Below are 22,363 nucleotides of genomic sequence, written 5' to 3'. Positions count from 1 at the left end.
TGGTTAGCCATATGCAGAAAATTGAAACTGGACCCCTTCCTTACATCATATACAAAAATTAACTCAAGATGGATTAAAGACTTAAATATAAAACCCAAAACTATAAACACCCCGGAAGACAACCTAGGCAATACCATTTGGGACATAGGCATGGGCAAAGAATTCATGACAAAGACACTAAAAGCAATTGCAACAAAAGCAAAAATTGACAAGTGGGATTTAATTAAACTCAAGAGCTTCTGTACAGCAAAAGAAACTATCAAAAAAGTAAACAGACAACCTACAGAATGGGAAATAATTTTTTGCAAACTATACATCTGACAAAGGTCTGATATCCAGCATTTGCAAGGAACTTAAATAAATTTACAAGAAATAAATCATTAAAAAGTGGGGAAAGGACATGAACAGGCACTTCTCAAAAGAAGATATACATGTGTATATGAACAAAAGCTCAACATCATTGATTAGCAAAATGCAAATCAAAACAACAACGAGATATCATCTCATGCAAGTCAGAATGACTATTACTAAAAAGTCAAATAATAACAGATGCTGGCAAGGTTGTGGAGAAAAAGGGACACTTTTACACTGTTGGTGGGAGTGTAAATTAGTTCAACTATTATGGAAGACAGTGTCACGATTCCTCAAAGACCTACAGACAGAAATACCATTCGACCCAGAAATCCCATTACTGAGTACATATCCAAATGATTATAAATCATTATATTATAAAGACTCATGCATATGTACATTCATTGCAGCACTATTCACAATAGCAAAGACATGGAAACAACCAAAATGCCCATCAATGACACACTGGATAAAGAAAATGTGGTACCCATATACCATGCAATACTATGCAGCCACAGAAAACAATGAGATCATGTTCTTTGCAGGGACATGGATAGAGCTGGATCCCATTATCCTTAGCAAACTAATGCAGGAACAGAAAACCAAATACCACATGTTCTGACTTAGAAGTGAAAGCTAAATGATGAGAACACATGGGGGAACAACACACACTGGGACATGTTGAAGGGTGGAGGGTGAGAGGAGGGAAAGAAGCAGGAAATATAACTAATGGGTACTAGGCTTAATACCTGGTGATGAAATAATCTGTACAACCAACCCTCATGACATATGTTTACCTATGTAACAAACTTACACATTCTACACATGTACCCCTAAACTTCAATTTAAAGTTAAAAAAATAGAGGTATTATAAACATTTATTCATTCTTCATTCTGATACTTAGTGCTCATGGTCAATAAGTTTAGAGACAAATTTTATACTTAATAATTACACATATACTACTGTGGTAAATTAAATACAGTTATACGGTCATTGTAAATCCTCCTGTCAGGAGGTGGGGTCTATTTCCACAACCCTTGCAACTGGGCTGGATTTCTGATTTGATTTGATCGATGGAATGGGGCAATAAGTTATGGTGTGGCAGTTCTGAAGCCTAGGTCTCAAAAGGTTTCCATTCTTCTGTCTTCACTCTTTGGTAAACTTCTACTACCATGTCAGGAAGGCTGGGCTAGACAATGGAATGATGGGTGACCATTTGGAGAGAAGGGTCTAGTGGAATAGTCAGCACCAAGGCCCCACGCATCTGAGTGAGGCTTAGATTCTCCAGACCCAACTGAGCTGACATTATTTCAGCTACATGAGTGACCTTAGACTCATGTGGCTGAAATAATGAGACCAGAAGAAGATATTCCCACTCAGAAAGCCCAGACTTGTGAAAAATAACAAATCACTGTATGTGTTAAAACCACCAAATTTTGTGATGGTTTTTAATTAACAATATAATATAAAAACAACTACTTTCACGGTTAACGTTTTGGCATCCTCTTCTTTTTCTGACTATTTCCAATTTATATTTCATTAATGATAAGTTTATCTTTTATAAAAAGCTTCAGAATAGTTCTAAAGGTAAGCTTGATGTGTTATATTTAAATAAATTGGCAGAAAGTCTTAAGAATATGATTATATGTTAATTTTCAGTTTAAGAAACATGCAAATACCTAGTATGTGCAACGAATATGCCTAGAATGTGCCATAAATATATATATATATATACACACACACACACAAACACACATATGTATTATTTTAAAAACCATGGCAAATGTGCTTGATGTTACAGACGTCAGAGATAGGAACAAATTAATATAACATAATAGATTAGTGTATTATGGTGTTATTAGAGATGGTATACTTAAGAAAACTGTTTCAGAAATACTACATGTATTTATAAACAGATAATGTTTACTTTACATTTACATTATTTAACAATAATAAAAAACATCATTATAGAAATTCTTAGCAAAATTACTTTTGCCAAAGAGTAAACAACTCATCAAAAAGAAAGACAGGGACAGTAATAGAACTAAGAGAGTAAGTTTACTAAGTCATCATTCTTTGTATCTATCTGGAGCCTTATACTCATCCATTATAATAGACATTTTTTTTGTCTCAATCTCTAAGTTCAGCTTTGATTTTGGTTATTTCCTCTCTTCTGCTAGCTTTGGGATTTGTTTGGTCTTGGTTCTCTAGTTCTTTCAGTTGTGATGTTAGATTGTTAACTGGAGATCTTTCTAACGCTTTGATGTGGACATTTAGTGCTATAAATTTCCCTTTTTTTTTTTTTTTTTTGAGACAGAGTCTTGCTCTGTCACCCACACTGGAGTGCAGTGGTGCGATCTTGGCTCACTGCAAGCTTCGCCTCCCAGATTCACGCCATTCTCCTGTCTCATCCTCCCGAGTAGCTGGGACTACAGGCACCCGCCACCACATCCGGCTAATTTTTTTTTGTATTTTTAGTAGACACAGGGTTTCACCGTCTTAGTCAGGATGGTCTTGATCTCCTGACTTGTGATCGCCCGCCTTGGCCTCCCAAAGTGCTGGGATTACAGGCGTGAGCCACCGCGCCTGGCCTAAATTTCCCTCTTAACACTGCCTTATCTGTGTCTCAGAGATTCTGGTATGTTGTATTTTTGTTCTCAGTGGTTTCAAAGAACTCAGTGATTTTTGCCTTAATTTCATTATTTACCAAACAGTCATTCAGGAGCAGGTTATTCAGTTTCCACGCAATTGTATGGTTGTGAGTAAATTTCTCTGTCTTGATTTCTAATTTGATTGCACTGTGGTCCTAGAGATTGTTTGTTATGATTTCAGTTCTTTTGTATTTCCTCAAGAGTGTTTTACTTCTGACGATGTGATCAATGTTAGGGTATATGCCATGTAACAATAAGAAGAACGCAAATTCTGCTGTATTTGTGTGGAGAGTTCTTTAGATATCTATCAGGTCCATTTGACTCAGGGCTGAGTTCAGGACCTGAATATTTGGTAATTTTCTTTCTCAGTGATCTGTCTAATATTGTCAGTGGGGTGTTAAAGACTTCCACTATTATTGTGTGGGAGTCTAAGTGTTTTTGAAGGTCCCTAAGAACCTGCTTTATGAATGTGGGTGCTCCTGTATTGGTGCATATATATTTAGGAGACTTAGATCTTCTTGTTGATTTGAACCTTTTACCATTATGTAATGCCCTTCTTTGTCTTTTATAACCTTTGTTGGTTTAAAGTCTCTTTTGTCAGAAAGTAGAACTGAAACCCTTATCTTTTTCTGTTTTCCATTTGCTTGGTAGATTTGTTTCCATTCCTTTATTTTGAACCAATGTGTCCCACTGTATGTGAGATGGGTCTCTTGAAGACAGCGTATCAATGGGTCTTGGTTCTTTATCCAGCTTGCCACTCTGTGTTTTTAATTGGGGCATTTAGCCCATTTACATTTAAGGTTAGTATTGATATGTGTGGATCTGATCCTGTCATCATGATGTTAGCTGGTTACTTTGCAGACATATGTGGTTGCTTTGTAGTGTCACTGATCTGTGCACTTCAATGTGTTTTTGTAGTGGCTGTTAATGGTCTTTCTTTCCACATTTAGTGCTTCCTTCAGAACTGTTGTAAGGTAGGTCTGGTAGTAACAAATCTCCTTAGCATTTGCTTGTCTGAAAAGGATCTTGTTTCTCCTTTGCTTATAAAGTTTAGTTTGGGCGGATATGAAATTCTGGGTTGGAATTCCTTTTAAAAATACTGAATATTGGGCCCCAGTCTTTTCTAGCTTGTAGGGTTTCAGCTGAGACATCTGCTGTTAGTTGGATGGGCTTCACTTCGGAGGTGACCTGACCTTTCACTCTAGCTGCCTTTAACATGTGTTCTTTCATTTTTACTTGGGAGAATCTGATGGTTACCTGTCTTCGGGATGATCTTCATGTGAAGTATCTTATTGGAGTTCTCTGCATTTCCTGAATTTGAATGTTGGCCTCTCTAGCTAGGTTGGGGAAGTTCTCATGGATGATACCTGAAACATGTTTTCCATGTTGGTTCCATTATCCTCATCTTTTTCAGAGACACCAATCAGTTGCAGATTCAATCTCTTTGCATAATCCTATATTTCTTGGAAGTTTTGTTCATTCCTTTTCATGCCTTTTTTCCCTTTCTATCCTTGTCTGCCTGTTTTATTTCAGAAAGCCAACATTTAAGCTCTGAGATTCTTTCCTCAGCTTGGTCTATTCTGCTATTAATAATTGTGATTGCATTATGAACTTCCTGCAGTGTGTTTCTCAGCTCTATCAGGTTGGTTATGTTCTTTTCTGTACTGGCTATTTTGTCTGTCAACTCCTGCAATGTTTTATCATGATTTTTACCTTCTTTGCACTGGGTTTCAATATACTCCTGTAGCTCAATGATCTTCATTTCTACCCATATTCTGAATTCCATTTCTATCATTTGAGCCATCTGAGCCTTGTTCTGAACCCTTGCTGGAGAGACGGTGTGGTCATCTGGAAGAAAGAAGGCACTCTAGCTTTTTGAGTTTTCAGCATTCTTGGACTGATTCTTTCTCACTTTTGTGGGCTTATCTATCTTCAATCTTTGAGGTTGCTGACCTTTGGATTTTTTTTCTTTTATCCTATTTGATAACCTTGAGGGTTTGATTATGGTATAAGATGGATTCATCTGACTGGAAGAATCCAATCTTGTTTTTGGAACATTTTAGGAGGTCAACGCTCAGCTCCCAACTCCTGGACTGTGTGCTCTAATTCTGGGACATTTGCATTGAGCCCCAATTTTGACCTCTTTGAGGTTGAGTCCATTGTGCTGGGGGTTCTGAGGTGCAGCATCTGCAGAAGAGTGCTAACAGATGCAGGGGTGCCTGCCTCCCTACAGGTGTTCACCATAGTGGTGGAGGTCACACAGCTGTTAGGGGATGGGGGGGCTCCTACTGGAGACTGTGCTGTTGCAATGGAGGTGATGTTGGCTTGGGGGCAGGGTGCTGGCCAGCACAGATCTGGGTGCCTTCTCTGTGCCCCTCAAATGAGTGACTGTTCAGGGTGTGGGATGATCCACAGTTCTCTGTGCAATGTTAGTACAAGGGCTGGGTGCTGACAGGAATGAGACTTGCCAGTTCTGTGCTTGCCAAGGGTGTCTGCAATGATGGTCAGCAAGGGAAGGGGGCAGATTGTGCTCCTCTGTGCTGGCTGGGCAAGTAAAGCAAAAGCCACCTGTGCAGACATGCATCAGCAAACTGATGTGGGGAGTACCATGGGTCTGGGAAAGCTGCACAGGCTGGGGAGGGAGTGTGCAGGCTGATGCGTGGCCATAGGGATGCCTTGTTGAAGCTCTCTACCGGTCAGGCATGGTCCATCAGTGCTGAAGTTATGGCGTGGGCACCCAGGGACCTCAACACTACCCTGCCAGCAGGCATGGCCAGGCTAGGGCCCCAGGATATGCCAGCAGACCAAGGGGTGCTCAGGTCAGACCAGCCCTGTCTGCTGTGCAAGACTGCCCTGGACAGATAAGGTCCAACAGTTCCCCTAGGACTAAAGTCTCTTAGGGGAGCAAGCCAAGTCAGGGGATGGCTGTCCCTGGCCATGCTCCACTACAGTTACTTCTGCACCAAACCCTCTGGGCTCCACATCAGCTGGCTTGCTGCCCTTAAGATTTCTCTAAGTAACTCTCCCTGCCACCTCATGTGTCTGTGGTGGTTGAGGGGTCCCCTCCTGCTGGGGTTCCAGAGGCCCATGGTGAGAGCGGGTTGCTCCTTGCCAGTTCAACTCACCCATGCTTCTGGAGTTGTTGTGGTTCAAAAATGAGTCCTGGTGCACAGAAGCCCATGTAGCATTCCCAGCTTTCTCTTCCTTTAGCCCAGCTTCTGTGTCTTCTCTCGGTCCACTCTTGATGCCTTCCCTGTAAAGATCTGTTAAAAGCATGCCTGTTGTCTCAGTACATCCGTGGGAGCTGTTCCACTTGTCTGTGTCTAGTCGGCCATCTTGCCCTTGCCCCTGCAAACCATTCTTTTAGTGTTTTTTGTTGTCTTTTGTTTGAATTCAATTATAAAATAATTATAAAAGATATTAATTTGAGTTTATAATAGGCACTATTAGCAAAACATACACAAAAAATTAAATGTTGTATAAATATTTGATTAGAAATGGTACTTTTCTCTAATATTATAACTTTGACTTCAGTAAAAAAAAATTATATAAAGGAATTAGACTGTCAGTAAGGGTAGTTTATAGAATTCTTAAACTAGCTATTCTACTATCTACTACTAAATTGATACTGTATAACCTATAAAAAATGCTAAGCTAAAATAATGAATTATCTTTAGTGCAGTTTCTCTCCTGTAGTCAAAAATAATTTTCCAGAGAAAAATCTGGAATATTTTCTAATTTTCCTTTTATTCTACATATAATTTCAACATGCACGGATACATTAATATGTTCCAACAGTAAACAATGGTTGAGGTGTTCCCTCAACACTCCCTCCCCAGCCTGTGCAGCTTTCCCAGACCCGTGGCACTCCCCACATCACTTTGCTGATGCATGTCTGCACAGGTGGCTTTTGCTTTATTTGCCCAGTCAGCACACAGGAGCACAGTAGGTCCCCCTCCCTTGCTGACCACCATACACAAATAAGTAGGAATAAATTTTGTTGGTTTGAAAGCAGTTCAACCTGCTTTATAGAGCTGGATTAGATAGTTTTATTTAATGATGCTATATGTTTACTAAATGATTTCACTGGCTCAGGTGGGGCCTTAAATTTAAAGAAGATACCCTGAAACACTTTTCAGCTACTTTATTTTTCACCTCTTAGATTTCTATTTGGTTCTTTTTCATAGTTTCTATTTTTTTTTTCTGCTAAGATTTCCTATCTCTTAATTCATTACAAGCCTATGTTCCTTTACTACTTGATTATGATTATAGAAGCTGCTTTAGAATTTTTGTCTGTTAATTCCAATAGGTGGGTCATCTTGGGGTTAGTCTCAATTGATTATCTTTTCTCTCAAGAATAGGTCATGTTTACTTGTTTCTTTGTAAAATAATTTCAGACTATATGCTGGACACTGAATGATATGTTGAATAGACACTGGATTTTGTTATATTATTGATTTTTTAAAATTTTAGTAAGCAATGATTTAGGCAGATCTAACTGCAAACTCTGCTATGCAGGGGATGGCAATTCAAATTTCAGTTCAATCGCTTTAGCCCTAGTTGTGCTGTTTGTAGTCCACCCAGCTCATTCATGGCTCAGAGGTCAGCCAGAAATATAGGGAGTTTATATACAGAATTTCAGACTCCCCTCTTTGGCTCTCTCCTTTCTAGGATTTCCCTTCTTACTTTAATGCAGCTATAGTTTTCCCAAACTGTTCTTGTAGCCAATAAGTCAGCAGGTTTTAGCTGCCAATTAGACCAGACTGGGGCCTACTCTCAGGCTAAAAGTTATAAGTATGGGATAATCAATCAGTGCCTTCTTCCAAATGGTAGAATCTGCCTACTTTATAGATCACTCTCCAGTGCTTTCAGATAGTTACTGTTTGTTTGTTTGGTTTAGAGTTTATATTAGTTATTTGTGATACAGATAGGAGCTCTAATAGGAGCCATTCAACTACACTGGAATGAAGCTTACTCTCAAAGTAGCTTAAACACCTATTATTTTATTTGCCAATAAAATGTAGTACCAACTCCATGAGTTTGGCATTTTAAGCCATTTTACTCACTGCTCTAGAATATACAATATGAAAAAATATGGATGACTATGTGTAAGATATTTAATTAAATGTATCACCTGTTATACAATTGTAAACTAGGTTCTAGAAATGACAGTTGGTGAAAAATAAATTTTCTATATTTTAACCTGTTCTTTTATATATATATATATATTTTTTTTTTTTTTTCTGAATGTAAGGGTAGTCTTAAGTGATTTTTATGATTCTTAAAATACATGCTTACTAAAAAGACCAAAAATAATTCAATTGACAAAAAAGTATAAGGAAATTTAAAAATCACAAACATTTTCTTAGATAACCAATTTTAAACCTTTGTTGACCATACTTCCATAAATATTCTCACACATAAAAAAATACACACACATGAATTTTTTCTGTCCTTCCAAGAATGACAAATCCTTTGTTTTTACATTTTACTTTATTTTTAGATTCAGGAGTGCATGTGCAGGTTTGTTACATGGGTATACTGCATGATGCTGAGGTTTGGGCTTCTAATGATCTCATTGCCCAAGTAGTGAACACAGTACCCAATAGGTAGTTTTTCAACCCTTGCCCCCACTCTGCTCCTCCCTGCTTTTGAAATCCCCAGGGTTTATTGTTTCCACACATGGATGTTTTAATTTGCATTTTCAATTTGACAATATGTCATAAATAATCTGTATTAACAATTTAGTTCACTATAATTATTTTAAGTCTGCACAATATTCTATCTACTTTAAAAACTACTTTTAGTTTTTCGCATTGACGAACAACACTATTTACCTTTATCAATTTTCTGACTGTGAGGCAGGGAAGTAGAAGCAGAGGTAAAAGGAATAGGTTTGAGGGTAAGACAGACTTGGGTACCCATTCCGGTTTTAGTCTACTTACTAGCTTTGTGCTCATAGGCAAGTTATTGAAACTTGGGCCACCATTAGGAGAATGAAAGGAAATGAGAACAGAAAGCATCTGATATAAATCTGGGTATATAACAGGAACTAAAAAATTAAGTGCCTCTTTGTATGTACACATACACACACACACAAAGGTACTTGGCCAAATCATATTACTACTGACTTCTGTATATACCAAAATTTGATGTGAGAATACATCTTCATATTATTATATATTAGTAAGAAAAAGAAGAATGTCTGTGATAGTTTTATTACCTTGTCTCAAACATCAATGACATATTTTGGTCAAAGTTTCATACATAATGTCACTTTTCCTTTGAACATTTTGTTCCATGATGAATATAGTTAGACAAACAATTAGGCATGGATAATATATATTATGTAATTAATTAAACTATATTCATACTTTAAAAAATCTTTTTTTTGAGACGGAGTCTCGCTCTGTTGCCCAGGCTGGAGTGCAGTGGCTGGATCTCAGCTCACTGCAAGCTCCGCCTCTCGGGTTTATGCCATTCTCCTGCCTCAGCCTCCAGAGTAGCCCCGTCTCTACTAAAAAATACAAAAAAACTAGCCGGACTTTAAAAAATCTTTAACAAAAGACATCTGGAAACAGTTTTATTATTTAGTTCACTAATATTTAGCCCTATGGAGAATATAGAGGTCTGGCTTTCAAATAATTTTTAGTAATTGGCACTATGGTTTAGTTTTCCAGTAGTAAAGAAACACTGGTACTACAGATGTTACTATAGACTTTATATGTCTATATAAATACATGTATTTATATGTAAAGAGTAGTGGAGGAAATTCATTTTAGTAAGGTTAAAGAAGTATAATAATCTGATGGAATTTTAGCCAAGACTTCTGTGTAAAGATATTATATAATAGTAAGAGGAACAATAGAACACTGATCTATCTATAGGCAGCAAAAAATAGCAAAAAGACGTAAGGTTTAATCTATCTTTTCAAAGAGAGCCAAGAACTCTTCTCTTTACCAGATCAGAATGTTCTGATTTCAGAGGAAAATTAACTACTCCACATTATACAATGATAATACTATGTTCTGCTTTAAAAAAATAAGGGACTAGGTGATCAAATACAGTAGAGAGAAAACCTGGCTATTTGATATTTTATACTTGAAAGTGTTGCATTTCTTCTACCAATCCTCTGAGATGCTCTTACTCTGAGAATAACATAGTAAAGCGTACTCTCAGTTAAGTGAATAGTACCAGAAGAGAAAACAAAAGGGATGAAAATCGTTAACAGTGAACAAATAAGAAATAAGGACTACACTATTTAATTGGGGGAGCAAATAGATTTCCACTTGTATGGTGTTACTTGTATACCCTAAATACTCCTAATAGTCATTATTCCCCCAAACTATGCTGCTTCTTTTGAATTCCTTAACTCAGGGACTGGGACTCTTATGAAGTTGTCTAAGTGAAAACATTTAATTAATCTTTATTTGTATTTCTTGTTTCTGAAGTCTGTTTGAATCAAATCACATAGTTTTCCTTTACTATGTAAGTACTTTGCGAAGTACTTTACAAATATTTAATATTCATAATGACAATAGTAGGTTTTTTAATTATTATTTTTTAGGAAAACTCAGAATGGTTAAGATAAAGATAAGGTCACCATCCTATTAAGGTGCAGAGCCTGCTTTATTAACCACTGAGATATACCCCCAATACTTTCCATTCCTGTTGCCACAGGCATTAGCCTTATTTTTTATCATCATTCACCAAGATTGCTATTAAGCACACTAAGTGGTCTGTCTCTCTCTCTTCCCAATCCATTTTCATAAGAACAGTATATCCCCTGAAATAAATCTGAAAATGTCTTTCCTCTGCTTCAAAATCTTTAGAAACTATGCCTCCAACCAAAACATACAGCTCCTTTAAAATGTGACTCCAACCTAACTTACCTTCTTATTTCCTGCAAATAGAATTAATAATCCCTTGACTTTAGCCACACTTGAACTTCTGAAAACCACAGTGCTTATTTACATTTAGTATATTTGTTTGTATTTCTTTTGCTTTAGAAGTCCTTCCCATCATGTTCTCCATGAAGAATTCCTTGACTCTATGGTTGGAATTAGTCACTGTTTCCTCTGTGTTCCAAAATATTTTATACATATCTAAAATATATGCATATTTTTTGAGACGAAGTCTCATCATGTTGCCCAGACTGGAGTGCAGTAGCGCAATCTTGGCTCACTGCAACCTCTGTCTTCCGGTTTCAAGCGATTCTTCTGCCTCAGCTTCCTGAGAAGCTGCGATTACAGGCTCAGGCCACCACGCCCGGCTAATTTTTATATTTTTATTAGAGACGAGGTTTTACCATGTTGGTCAGGCTGGTCTAAAACTCCTGACCTCATGATCTGCCTGCCTCAGCCTCCCAAAGTGCTGGGATTACAGGTGTGAGCCACTGCGCCTGGCCTAAAATATTTTATACATAAATTTGATATATAATTTATGTTTTACAATGACTATCTCTTGCAGCTGATACTGAACTCCTTCAAGATCACTCACTTAACAAATATTTACTATAACTGAAAGACAGTCAAGCCAATGCGTTAAAATTAGGAATTTCTGTTCAGCAAAGACACTTTTAAGTGAGTAAAAAGGCAAACAACTGAGGAGGAGAATAAATGGGCAATACATGTATCAAAGGATTCATATCTAAAATTTATAAGAAATACCTACTAATAAATAAGAAAAAGATAAGTTACCTAATTCTTAAAAAGTAGAAAAGACTTAAACAGACACTTCACAAAAGAAGAGATCCCAATGGCCAATAAAGACATGAAAATATGTTTAATAACACCTGTCATCAGTGAAAAAAATTAAAAACATATTTTGCTGTCACTATTTACATTCCAAAATGACTAAAATGGAAAAAGATTGACAATACTGTTAGTAAGAATATGAAGCAAAACAGAGTTCTCATAAAATGTTGAAGAGAATATAAATTGGTACATCTATTTGAGAAAGGTGCAGATTCTAGTATGCAGAATTCATTTGCATACTCCGCGACTCGGTAGTTCTAAGTCATGTCTATCCTGTCTATTAGGTGGAAATCTAGGAATGCATACATATGTGCATTAAAAGACATGTACAAGTCTGCTCATTGCAGGATTACTGATAATACCCTGCAAATGGAAACAACTTAAATGTCCTTCAACAAAAGAATGGATAACTCAATTCTTGTATATTTAATAAAACATAAGACACCAAAATGCTTCCGTTGATATAAAGCTCAAAAGAGGTAAAGATAATTCATTTGCTAGAAATCAGGACAGTGATTACCTTTGGGAGAAGGGAAGGTATAGTAATTGAGAATTTTAGAAACAACATTCTAATTAAGAGAAAAGGAGTATTGGAAAGTAACATATACTGATGTAATTGATTCTGAAGTGAGTTTATAGCATTCATGTGGAATGATCTACTGAATGATGCTTTGTATTTATTCTACTATTAACTCTATTATAGAAGAACCCAGACTGTAGGTTTGAATATGCTACACAACTGCTTGCTGTGTGACCTTTAACAAGTCATTTAACTGTCTGTGTCTCATTTTTCTCACTTATGAAATAGAGACAATAATTATACCCACTGCATATGTTTGTTATGAGGATGATATGGTTTGGCTGTGTCCCCACCCAAATCTCATCTTAAATTCCCCCATGTTGTGGGGGGTACCTGGTGGGAGGTAATTGAATCAAGGGGGCAGGATTTTCCCGGGCTGTTCTTGTGATAGTGAATAAGTCCCACGAGATCTGATGGTTTAAAAAGGGAATCTTCCCTGCACAAACTCTCTCTGCCTGCTGCCTTCTACGTAAGATGTGACTTGCTCTTCCTTGCCTTACACCATGATTGTGAGGCCTCCCAGCCATGTGAAACTATAAGTCCAATAAACGTCTTTTTTTTTTTTTTTAATAAATTGCAGTCTCGGGTATGTCTTTATCAATAGTGTGAAAATAGACTAATTCAGTAAATTGGTACCAGTAGAGTGGGGTGCTGCTGTAGATACCCAAAAATGTGAAAGCAACTTTGGAACTGGGTAACAGTTTGAGGCTGAAACAGTTTGGAGGGCTCAGAAGAGGACAGGAAAATGTGGGAAAGTTTGGAACTTCCTAGAAACTTGTGGAATGGCTTTGCCCAAAATGCTGATAGCAATATGGACAATAAAGTCCAGGATGAGGCAGTCTTAGATGGAGATGAGGAACTTCTTGGGAACTGGAGCAAAGGTGACTCTTGTTATGTTTTTGCAAAGAGACTGGCATTTTGCCCCTGCTCTAGAGATATCTAGAACTTTGAACTTGAGAGAGATGATTTAGCATACCTGGTGGAAGAAATTTCTAAGCAACAAAGAATTCAATAGGTGACGTGGGTGCTGATAAAGGCATTCGGTTTTATAAGGGAAGCAGAGTGTAAAAGTTTGGAAAATCTGCAGCCTGACAATGCAATAGAAAAGAAAATCCCATTTTCTGAGGAGAAATTCAAGCTGGCTGCAGAAATTTGCATGAGTAACAAGGAGCCAAATGTTAATCTCCAAGAAAATGGGGAAAATGTCTCCACAGAATGTCAGAGACCTCTGCAGCAGCCCCTCCCATGACAGGTCTGGAGGACTAAGAGGAAAAAGTGGTTTTATGGGCCGGGCCCAGGGTCCTTGTGCTATGTGTAGCCTAGGGACTTGATGCCCTGCATCTTAGCTGCTCCAGCACTAGCTGAAAGGGGACAACATAGAGCTCAAGCTGTGGCTTCAGAGGGTGCAAACCCCAAGCTTTGGCAGCTTCCACGTGGTATTGAGCCTGTGAGTGAACAGAAATCAAGGATTGAGGTTTGGGAACCGCTGTCTAGATTTCAGACATATGAAAACGACTGGATGCCCAGGCAGAAGTTTGCTGTAGGGGTGGGGACCTCATGGAGAACCTCTGCTAGGGCAGTGCAGAAGAGAAATGTGGGATTGCAGTCCCTACAAGGTCCCTACTGGGGCAGTACCTAGTGGAGTTGTGAAAAGAAGGCCACTGTCCTCCAGACCCCAGAAGGAGAGATCCACCGAAATCTTGTACCATGTGCCTGAAGAAGCCACAGACACTCAATGCCAGCCCATGAAAGCAGCCGGGAGGAAGGCTATATCCTGTAAAGCCACAGGAGTGCAGCTGCCCAAGACCATGGGAACCCATCTCTTAAATCAGTGTGGCCTGGTTGTGAGACATAGAGTCAAAGAAGTTCATTCTGCAGCTTAAAGATTTGACTGCCTTGCTGGATTTCAGACTTGCATGGAGCCTGTAGTCCCTTTGTTTTGGCCAATTTCCCCCATTTGGAATGTGTATACCTGTACCCCCATTATACCTAGGAAGTAAATAAGTTGCTTCTGATTTTACAGGCTCATAGGCAGAAGGGACTTGCCTTGTCTTGGATGAGACTTTGGACTGTGGATTTTTGAGTGAATGCTGAAATACGTTAAGACTTTGGGGGACTGTTGGGAAGGCATGATTGGGTATGAAATGTGAGGGCATGAGATTTGGGAGGGGCCAGGGGTGGAATTATATGGTTTGATTGTATCCCCACCCAAATTTCATCTTGAATTCCCCCATGTTGTGGGAGGGAACTGGTGGGAAGTAACTGAATCATGGGGGCAGGTTTTTCCCATGCTATTCTAGCAATTATGAATAAGTCTCATGAGATCTGATGGCTTTAAAAAGGGGAATTTCCCTGCATAAGCTCTCTCTTTGCCTGCCGCCATCCACATAAGATGTGACTTGCTCCTCCTTGCCTTCAACCATGATTGTGAGGTCTCCCCAGCTATGTGGAACTGTAAGTCCAATAAACTTATTTCTTTTGTAAATGTCCCAGTCTGAAGTATGTCTTTATCAGCAACATGAAACAGACTAATACAGAGAATTAAAATGAGTTAGTATTTTTAAAGCAATTACAACAGTGCCTGACACACAGAGCATTGCACAAACCAGAATCAAAGAGATTTAAACAGAAGTATCTTTTATTTTAATCCTAGCAATGATCAATTAAAAAATATAATACAGGAGTTCCGTTTCTGGGTAGGATGCAGAATGTCACAGCAGTGGAAAACATCACATAATTATAAAAATGCTGCTTTTAAAGACATCAGAGAATTGCAGAAATAATAATGATTAAGTGAAATAAAATTCCAAACAGGAGGAAACTTTCCAGAGTAAAACTGATAATGTCCAGCTTTTCCTACCAAGAACATGAGTTCCTGCAAGCCTCACCACCTGGCACTAAAGTGCTCTGGGGCAGCAAATAAACTTCAAAAGCAGTTGAGGCCACAAGGACTGCAACAATTAGGTGAGTCCTAGGGCTGAACAGGGTCCACTGACAGTGGACTGGGGGTGGGGAGGGGTTCGATCTACTGAGACACCATCTAGGGGAGTATTGACATCACCCCTCGCCTAACCCCAGGATGTACAGTTTGTGGCTCCAAAAGAGACCCTTCCTTCCACTTGAGGAGAGGAGACAAAGAGTGAGGAGGACTTTGTCTTGCGGCTAGGATACCAGCTCAGCCACGGCAGGATAGGGCACTGGTCAGAGTCATGAGGTTCCTGTTCTAGGCTCTAGCTCCTGGACATTTCTAGATACACCGTAGGCCAGAAGGGAACCCGCAGCCTTGTAGTGAAGGATCCAGTCCTAGCAGGATTCATCAACTGCAAACTAAAGAGCCCTTGGGCCCTAAATAATAAGCAGCGATACACAGGTATCAAGGGCTTGGGTGAGATGGTGAGACTTGCTGGCCTCAGGTGAGATTCTGCACATTCCCAGCTGTAGTGGCTATGGGGCAAAACTCCTTCTACTTGAGAAAAGCAGAAGGAAAAGTGAAAGGGACTTTGTCTTGCACCTCGGGTACCAGCTTGCCATAGGGGATTGAGCATCAAGTGGGCACTTGGGATTTTCAGGAACTGCCTCTTGGATGACATTCTGGGACACACCCTGGGCCAGAGAGTATAATATTCCCCTGAAGGGTGAGTTTAAGACCAGGCAACATTCACCACAGACTGACAGAAGAGCCTTTGGGCCTTAAGGAAATATCTGAGGCAAAATGGCAGTACTCCCCGTACACCTGAGATGGTGGTGGCCATGGGGTTAGGTTCCTCTGCTTTTGGAAAGTGAAGGGAAGAGTGCAAAGGACTATGTCATGTGGTTTGAGGGCAAGCTCAGCCATACTACAACAGAACACTAGGTGGACATCTAAGAATTTTACTTTGGTCTCTGGCTCCTGGATGGCACCCATGGACTCACCTAGGGCCTGGGGGAACTTGCTGCCCTGACGGGAAGAAAACAGGCCCTGCTGGCTTTGTAACTTGCTGATTGTAGAGCTGCAGGGCTTTGGGCGAACATAGATGGTAACCAGAAAGTGGTTACAGCAGGACTTGAGCAAGACCCAATGTGCCAGCTTCAGGCCTGATCCAGTGCAGTCCTAGAGGTGGTAGCCACAAGGGTGCTTGTGTTATACCACCACCAGCTCCAGGTAGCTCAAGGAGAGAGAGGGAGAGGGAGAGGGAGAGAACATAGAAGGTAACCAGAAAGTGGTTACAGTAGGACTCGAGCAAGACCCAACGTTGTGCTGGCTTTAGGCCTGATCCAGTGCAGTCCTAGAGGTGGTGGCCTCAAGGGTGCTTGTGCTACACCACCACCAGCTTCAGGTAGCTCAAGGAGAGGGAGGGAGGGAGAGAGAGGAGACTCCTTTTGTTTGGGAGAAAGGAAGGGAAGACAACAATAGTCTGCTTGATAATCCAGGGAATTCTTTAGGATCTTGTATAAGATTATCAAGGTGGTACCTTTACAAGTCTGCAAGAACCTCAGTGTTACTGGGCTTGGGATGCCCCCTAAAGCTTATAACACCCATGTCCTTTCACAATACTTGGAAAGCCTTCCCAAGAAGGACAAGTACAAATGAGCACAGACTGCAAAGACTACAGTAAATACCTAACTCTTTAATGCCCAGACACAGATGAACATCTGCAAGTATCAAGACAACCCAGGAAAACATGACCTCACCACATGAACTAAATAAGGCACCAGGGTCCAAACCTGGAAAAACAGAGATTTGTGGCCACTGAGACAGAGAATACAAAATAGCTGTGTTGAAGAAACTCAATGAAATTCAAGACAAGACAGAGAAGAAATTCAGACTTCTATCAGATAAATTTAACAAAGAGAATTAAGCAACTAAAATGAAGCAACAAGAAATTCTAAAGCTTAAAAATGTAATTGGCATACTGAAGAGTACATCAAAGTCCTTTAACAGCAGAACTGATTAAGCAGAAGAAAAAATTAGTGAGCTTGAATACAGGCTGTTTGAAACTACACAGAGGATACAAAAGAAAAAAGAATAAGAAACATGCCTATACGATCAAGAGAATAGTCTCAAAAGGGCAAATCCAAGAGTTACAGGCCTTAAAAAGAGGAGATACAGAAAGAGATAGGGGTAGAAAGTTTATTCAAAGGGATAATAACAGAGACCTTCCCAAACCTAGAGAAAGATATCAATATCCATTGTAGAAGAATGGTATAGAACACTAAGCAGATTTAACCCAAAGATTATTTAATATCTCATGGTATTTAGTATTGAAACTCTCAATGGTCAAGGATAAAGAAAGGATCCTAAAAGCAGCATGAGAAAACACACACACACACACACACACAAATAACATACAATATAGCTCCAATACTTTCGGCAGCAGATCTTTAGGGGAAACCTTATAGACCAAGAAAGAGTGGCATGACATATTTATAGAGCTGAAAGAAGAAATCTTTCACCCTAGAATAGTAGATATTTCAAACATGAACAAGAAATAAAGACTTTCCCAACAAAAGCTGAGGGATTTTATCAACACTAGATCTGTCGTACAAGATATGCTAAATGAAGTACTTCGACCGGAAAAAAAGCAGTAAGTAATCACCTGAAGGTACAAAACTCACTGGTAATAGTAAGTACACAGAAAAATACAGAATATTACAACACTGTAACTGTGGCGTGCAGACTATTCTTAAGTAGAAAGACTAATAAACCAATTAAAAATAATAATTATAAAAACTTTTGAAGACATAGTCTATACAATAAGATATAAATAGAAAAAACAAAAAGCTAAACAGTGGAGGGATAATGTTAAAGTATAGACTTTTATTAGTTTGTGGCTTGCTTGCTTGTTTGTTTATGCAAAAAGTGTTAAGCTGTTATCAGGTTAAAATAATATGTTATAAGATAGTATTTGCAAGCCTCATGGTAATATCAAATGAAAACACATACAATGGAGAGAAAATAAAAAGCAAGAAAATAAGTCATATCACCAGAGAAAATCATCTGCACTAAAGAAAGACAGGATGAAAAGACCACAAAACAACCAGAGAACAAATAATAAAATGGCAGGAGAAAATCCTTACTTATCAAAAATAACATTGAATGTAATTACACTAAATGCTTCCATTAAAAAACATAGACTGGCAGAATGGATGAAAAAACAAGACCCATTGATCTGTTGCCTACAAGAAGAACACTTCACCTACAAAGACACCATAGACTGAAAATAAAGGAATGGAAAAAGATATTTCATGCCAATAAAAACAAAAAAAGAGCGGGAATTGATAGACTTATACCAGATAAAATAGATTTCAAGGCCAAACTATTAGAAGAGACAAAGAAGGTCACTATATAATGATAAACAAGTCAATTCAGCAAGAGGATATAAAAATTTTAAATATGTATGCACCCAATACTGGAGCACTCAGATAAATAATGCAAATATTACTGCAGCTAAAGAGAGAGAGGCCCCAACACAATAGTAGTTGGAGACTTCAACACCCACTTTAAGCATTGGAAAGATATTCCAGAAACAAAATCAACAAAGAAATATCAGATTTAGTCTGCAGTATAGACCAAATGCATCTAACAGATATTTACAAATCATTTCACACAATGGCTGCAGAGTGCACATTCCTCTCCTTAGCACATGGAACAGTCTCTAGATTAGACCATATGTTAGGTCACAAAATATGTCTTAAAACATTTTTAAAAAACTTAAATAATATCAAGCATCTTCTCTGACCACAATGAAATAAAACTAGAAATCAATAACAAGAGGAATTTTGGAAACTATATAAATATATAGAAATTAAACAATATGTTCCTGAATGGCAGTGGGTCAATGAAGAAATTAAGAAGAAAACTGAAAAATTTCTTGAAACAAATGTTAACAGAAACAATACATACCAAAACCTATGGGATACAGCAAAAGCAGCACTGAGAGGGAAGTTTATAGCCATAAGGGCCTACATCAAAAAAGGAGAAAAACTTCAAACAAGCAATCTAATAATGCATCTTAAAGAACTAGAAAAGCAAGGGCAAACTACACACAAGAGTAGTAGCAGAAAAGAAATAAAGAGCAGAGGAGAAATAAATGAAATTGCAATAAAGAAAAAAATATCAAAGATCAATGAAACAAATATTTATGTTTTTATTTTTTGAAAATCAAACAAGATTGACAAACCTTTAGTCACATTAACTAGAAAAAAGAGAGAAGATCCAAATAAATAGAATAAAAAATAAAAAAGATGACATTACAATTGATACTGCAGAAATTCAAAGGATCATTAGTGGCTATTATTAGCAACTATACCCAATAAATTGGAAATTCTAGTAGAAATGGACAAATTCCTAGATATGTACAACCTAATAAGGTTGAAACATGAAGAAATCTAAAACCTGAATAGAGCAATAACAAGTAATGAGATCAAAGCTGTAATAAAATATCTCCCAGTAAAGAGAAGTCCAAGACCCGATGGCTTCCCTGCTTTCTACCAAACATTTTAAGAAGAATTAATACCAATTCTAGAGGAGGGAATACTTCCAAATTCATTGTATGAGGCTAATATTACCCTGATACTAAGACCAAACACACATAAAAAAGAAAACTATAGGCCAATATCTCCTATGAATATTGATGCAAAACTCCTCAATGAAATATTAGTAAAATGAATTCAGCAATACATTAGAAAGATCATTCACCATGACCAAGTGGGATTTATTCCTGGTATTCAAGGAATGTTCAACATATGCAAATCAGTCAATGTAATACATCATATCAACAGGATGATGGGGAAAACCATACGATCATTTCAATTGATGCTAACAAAGTGTTTGATAAAATTCAACATCCATTTGTGATAAAAGCCATAAAAAAATTGGGAAGAGAATGAATATAACTGAGCATAATAAAAACCATGCATGACAGACCCACAGCTAGTATCATAATGAATGGGGAAAAACTGAAAGCCCTTCCTCTAAGATCTGGTAGAAGACCAGTATGCCCACTGTCATCAGTGTTACTTAACATAGTAATGGATGTTCTAGACAGAACAATCAGACAAGAGAAATATATAAAGAAAATCCAAACTGAAAGGGAAGAAGTAAAATTTTCCTCGTTTGCAGATGATATGACATTATATCTGGAAAAACCTAAAGACTCCACAAGATAAATTAAGTCAAGTTACAGGATACAAAATCAACATACAAAAATCAGTAGTATTTTTATTTGCCAACAGTGAACAATCTGAAAAATAAATAAAAATAATCCCATTTACAATAGCCACACATAAAAGTAAATACCTAGGAATTAATTTAACCAAAGAGCAAAAGATCTTAATGAAAGATTAAGGAAAACTATGATAGACTGATCAAATAAAGAGATAAAAAAAACCATATTCCATGTTCATGGAATAGAAGAGTAACTATTGTTAAAATGTTCATAGTACCCAAAGCAATCTACAGATTTAAAACAATCCCTATCAAAATACCAATGCTACTCTACACAGAAATGGAAAAAACTATCCTAAAATTTATATGGAACCACGAAAGACCCAGAATAGTCAAAACTATCCGAGGAAAAAGACCAAAACTGGAAGGAATCATATTACCTGACTTCAAATTATATTACAAAGCTATAATAACCCAAACATCATGGTACTGGCATAAAAACAGACACACAGATTAATGGAACAGAATAGAGAACAAAGAAACAAATCCACATACTTACAGTGAACTTATTTTCAACAAAGATGCCAAGAGCATACACTGGGAAGAAGTCTCTCTTCAATGAATGGTGCTGGGAAAACTGAACACACACACACACACACCCCCCACAGAAACTAGATACCTATCTCTCACCATATACAAAAATCAAATAAAAATGCATTAAAGAATTAAATGTAAGACTTTGAACTATGAAACTACAAGAAAACATAAGGGAAACTCTCCAGGACACTGATCTGGGCAAAGATTTCTTAACACTCCACAAGCATAGGTAACCAAAGCAAAAATGGACAAATGGGAGTATATCACATTAAATGTCTTTTGCACAGCAAAGGTCAATAGAGTGAAGAGACAACCCACAGAATGGAGAAAATATTTGCAAGCTACCTATCTGACAAGGGATTAATGACCAGAATATATAAGGAGCTCAATAACTCTATAGGAAAAAAAATTTACTCAATTTAAAAATAGGCAAAAGATTTGATATAAATGGCAAATAGGCATATGAAAAGGTGCTCAACATAATTAACCATCAGAGAAATGAAAATCAAAACTACAATATAATCTCACCCCAAGTAAAATGGCTTTTATATATATTTGAGTATGCACAAACTCAAAACCCAACAAAAATTGCTACAATTACTTTATATAATTTATGTCTATTAAAGAAACTGAAAGGACAAGAATATATTTATATAGCTTATTATATTAACCATCTTATTTACCATTTCTAGTTTTATTATTTGTTCCTGTGGATTTGACATACCATCTGGTGTTATGTACTTACTCAAATTCAGCTTTGCTGCTACCCATCTTCTTTGTGCTGTCCCTGTCAAATACATTACATGTCTATATGCTATAGGTTCAACCAATATACATGTATTGCTTTTTTAACTTGTTTTTTAAATTAATTGGGAGAAAAAAGACAAGAAATATGCACTTATATTGTCTTCTATAATTGTACAATTAGCTTTACTAGTGTTCCTTGTTTTTGTGTGTATGCATTTGATTCACTATCTCTGGTCAACTTCTTTTAAAGAATTTTTTTAATTTTATTTTTTGCATGGTGAGTCTGCTGACAACAAACTCTGTCTTATTTATTTGGAAATGTCTTTATTTCGTCTTCATTTTTTAAAAATAGGATTCCTTGGTTGACTGACAGTTTTTTTTTTTTCTTTTTCTGTGCAGTGGTGTGATCACAGCTCACTGAAGCTTCTGCTTCCTGGGCTTAAGTGATCCTCCCACCTCAGCCTCTTGAGTAGCTAGAACTACAGTTGTGCACTAACATGCCCAGCTAATTTATATTATTTTGTTTATTTTTTT

General features: G+C 37.6%; 1 protein-coding gene across 30 annotated transcripts in view; it reads right to left on the bottom strand.

Annotated features, from left to right (window-relative positions):
* The window catches only part of GPHN (gephyrin), a 734,546-nt gene that overhangs the window by 376,059 nt on the left and 336,124 nt on the right, over positions 1-22,363 (bottom strand). Inside the window, exons 4-5 of one of the 30 annotated variants that reach the window (XM_077938281.1) lie at positions 6,129-6,266; positions 4,717-4,851 (exon numbers count right to left, since the gene is read on the bottom strand). The gene's annotated coding sequence lies outside the window, so the exon portion shown is untranslated. 30 annotated transcript variants of the gene reach the window in all.

Source organism: Macaca mulatta, chromosome 7, assembly GCF_049350105.2.
Source record: "Macaca mulatta isolate MMU2019108-1 chromosome 7, T2T-MMU8v2.0, whole genome shotgun sequence".
NCBI lineage: Eukaryota > Metazoa > Chordata > Mammalia > Primates > Cercopithecidae > Macaca > Macaca mulatta.
Note: the sequence above shows the minus strand (reverse complement) of the source record. Positions and strands in the feature narration are given on the sequence as shown.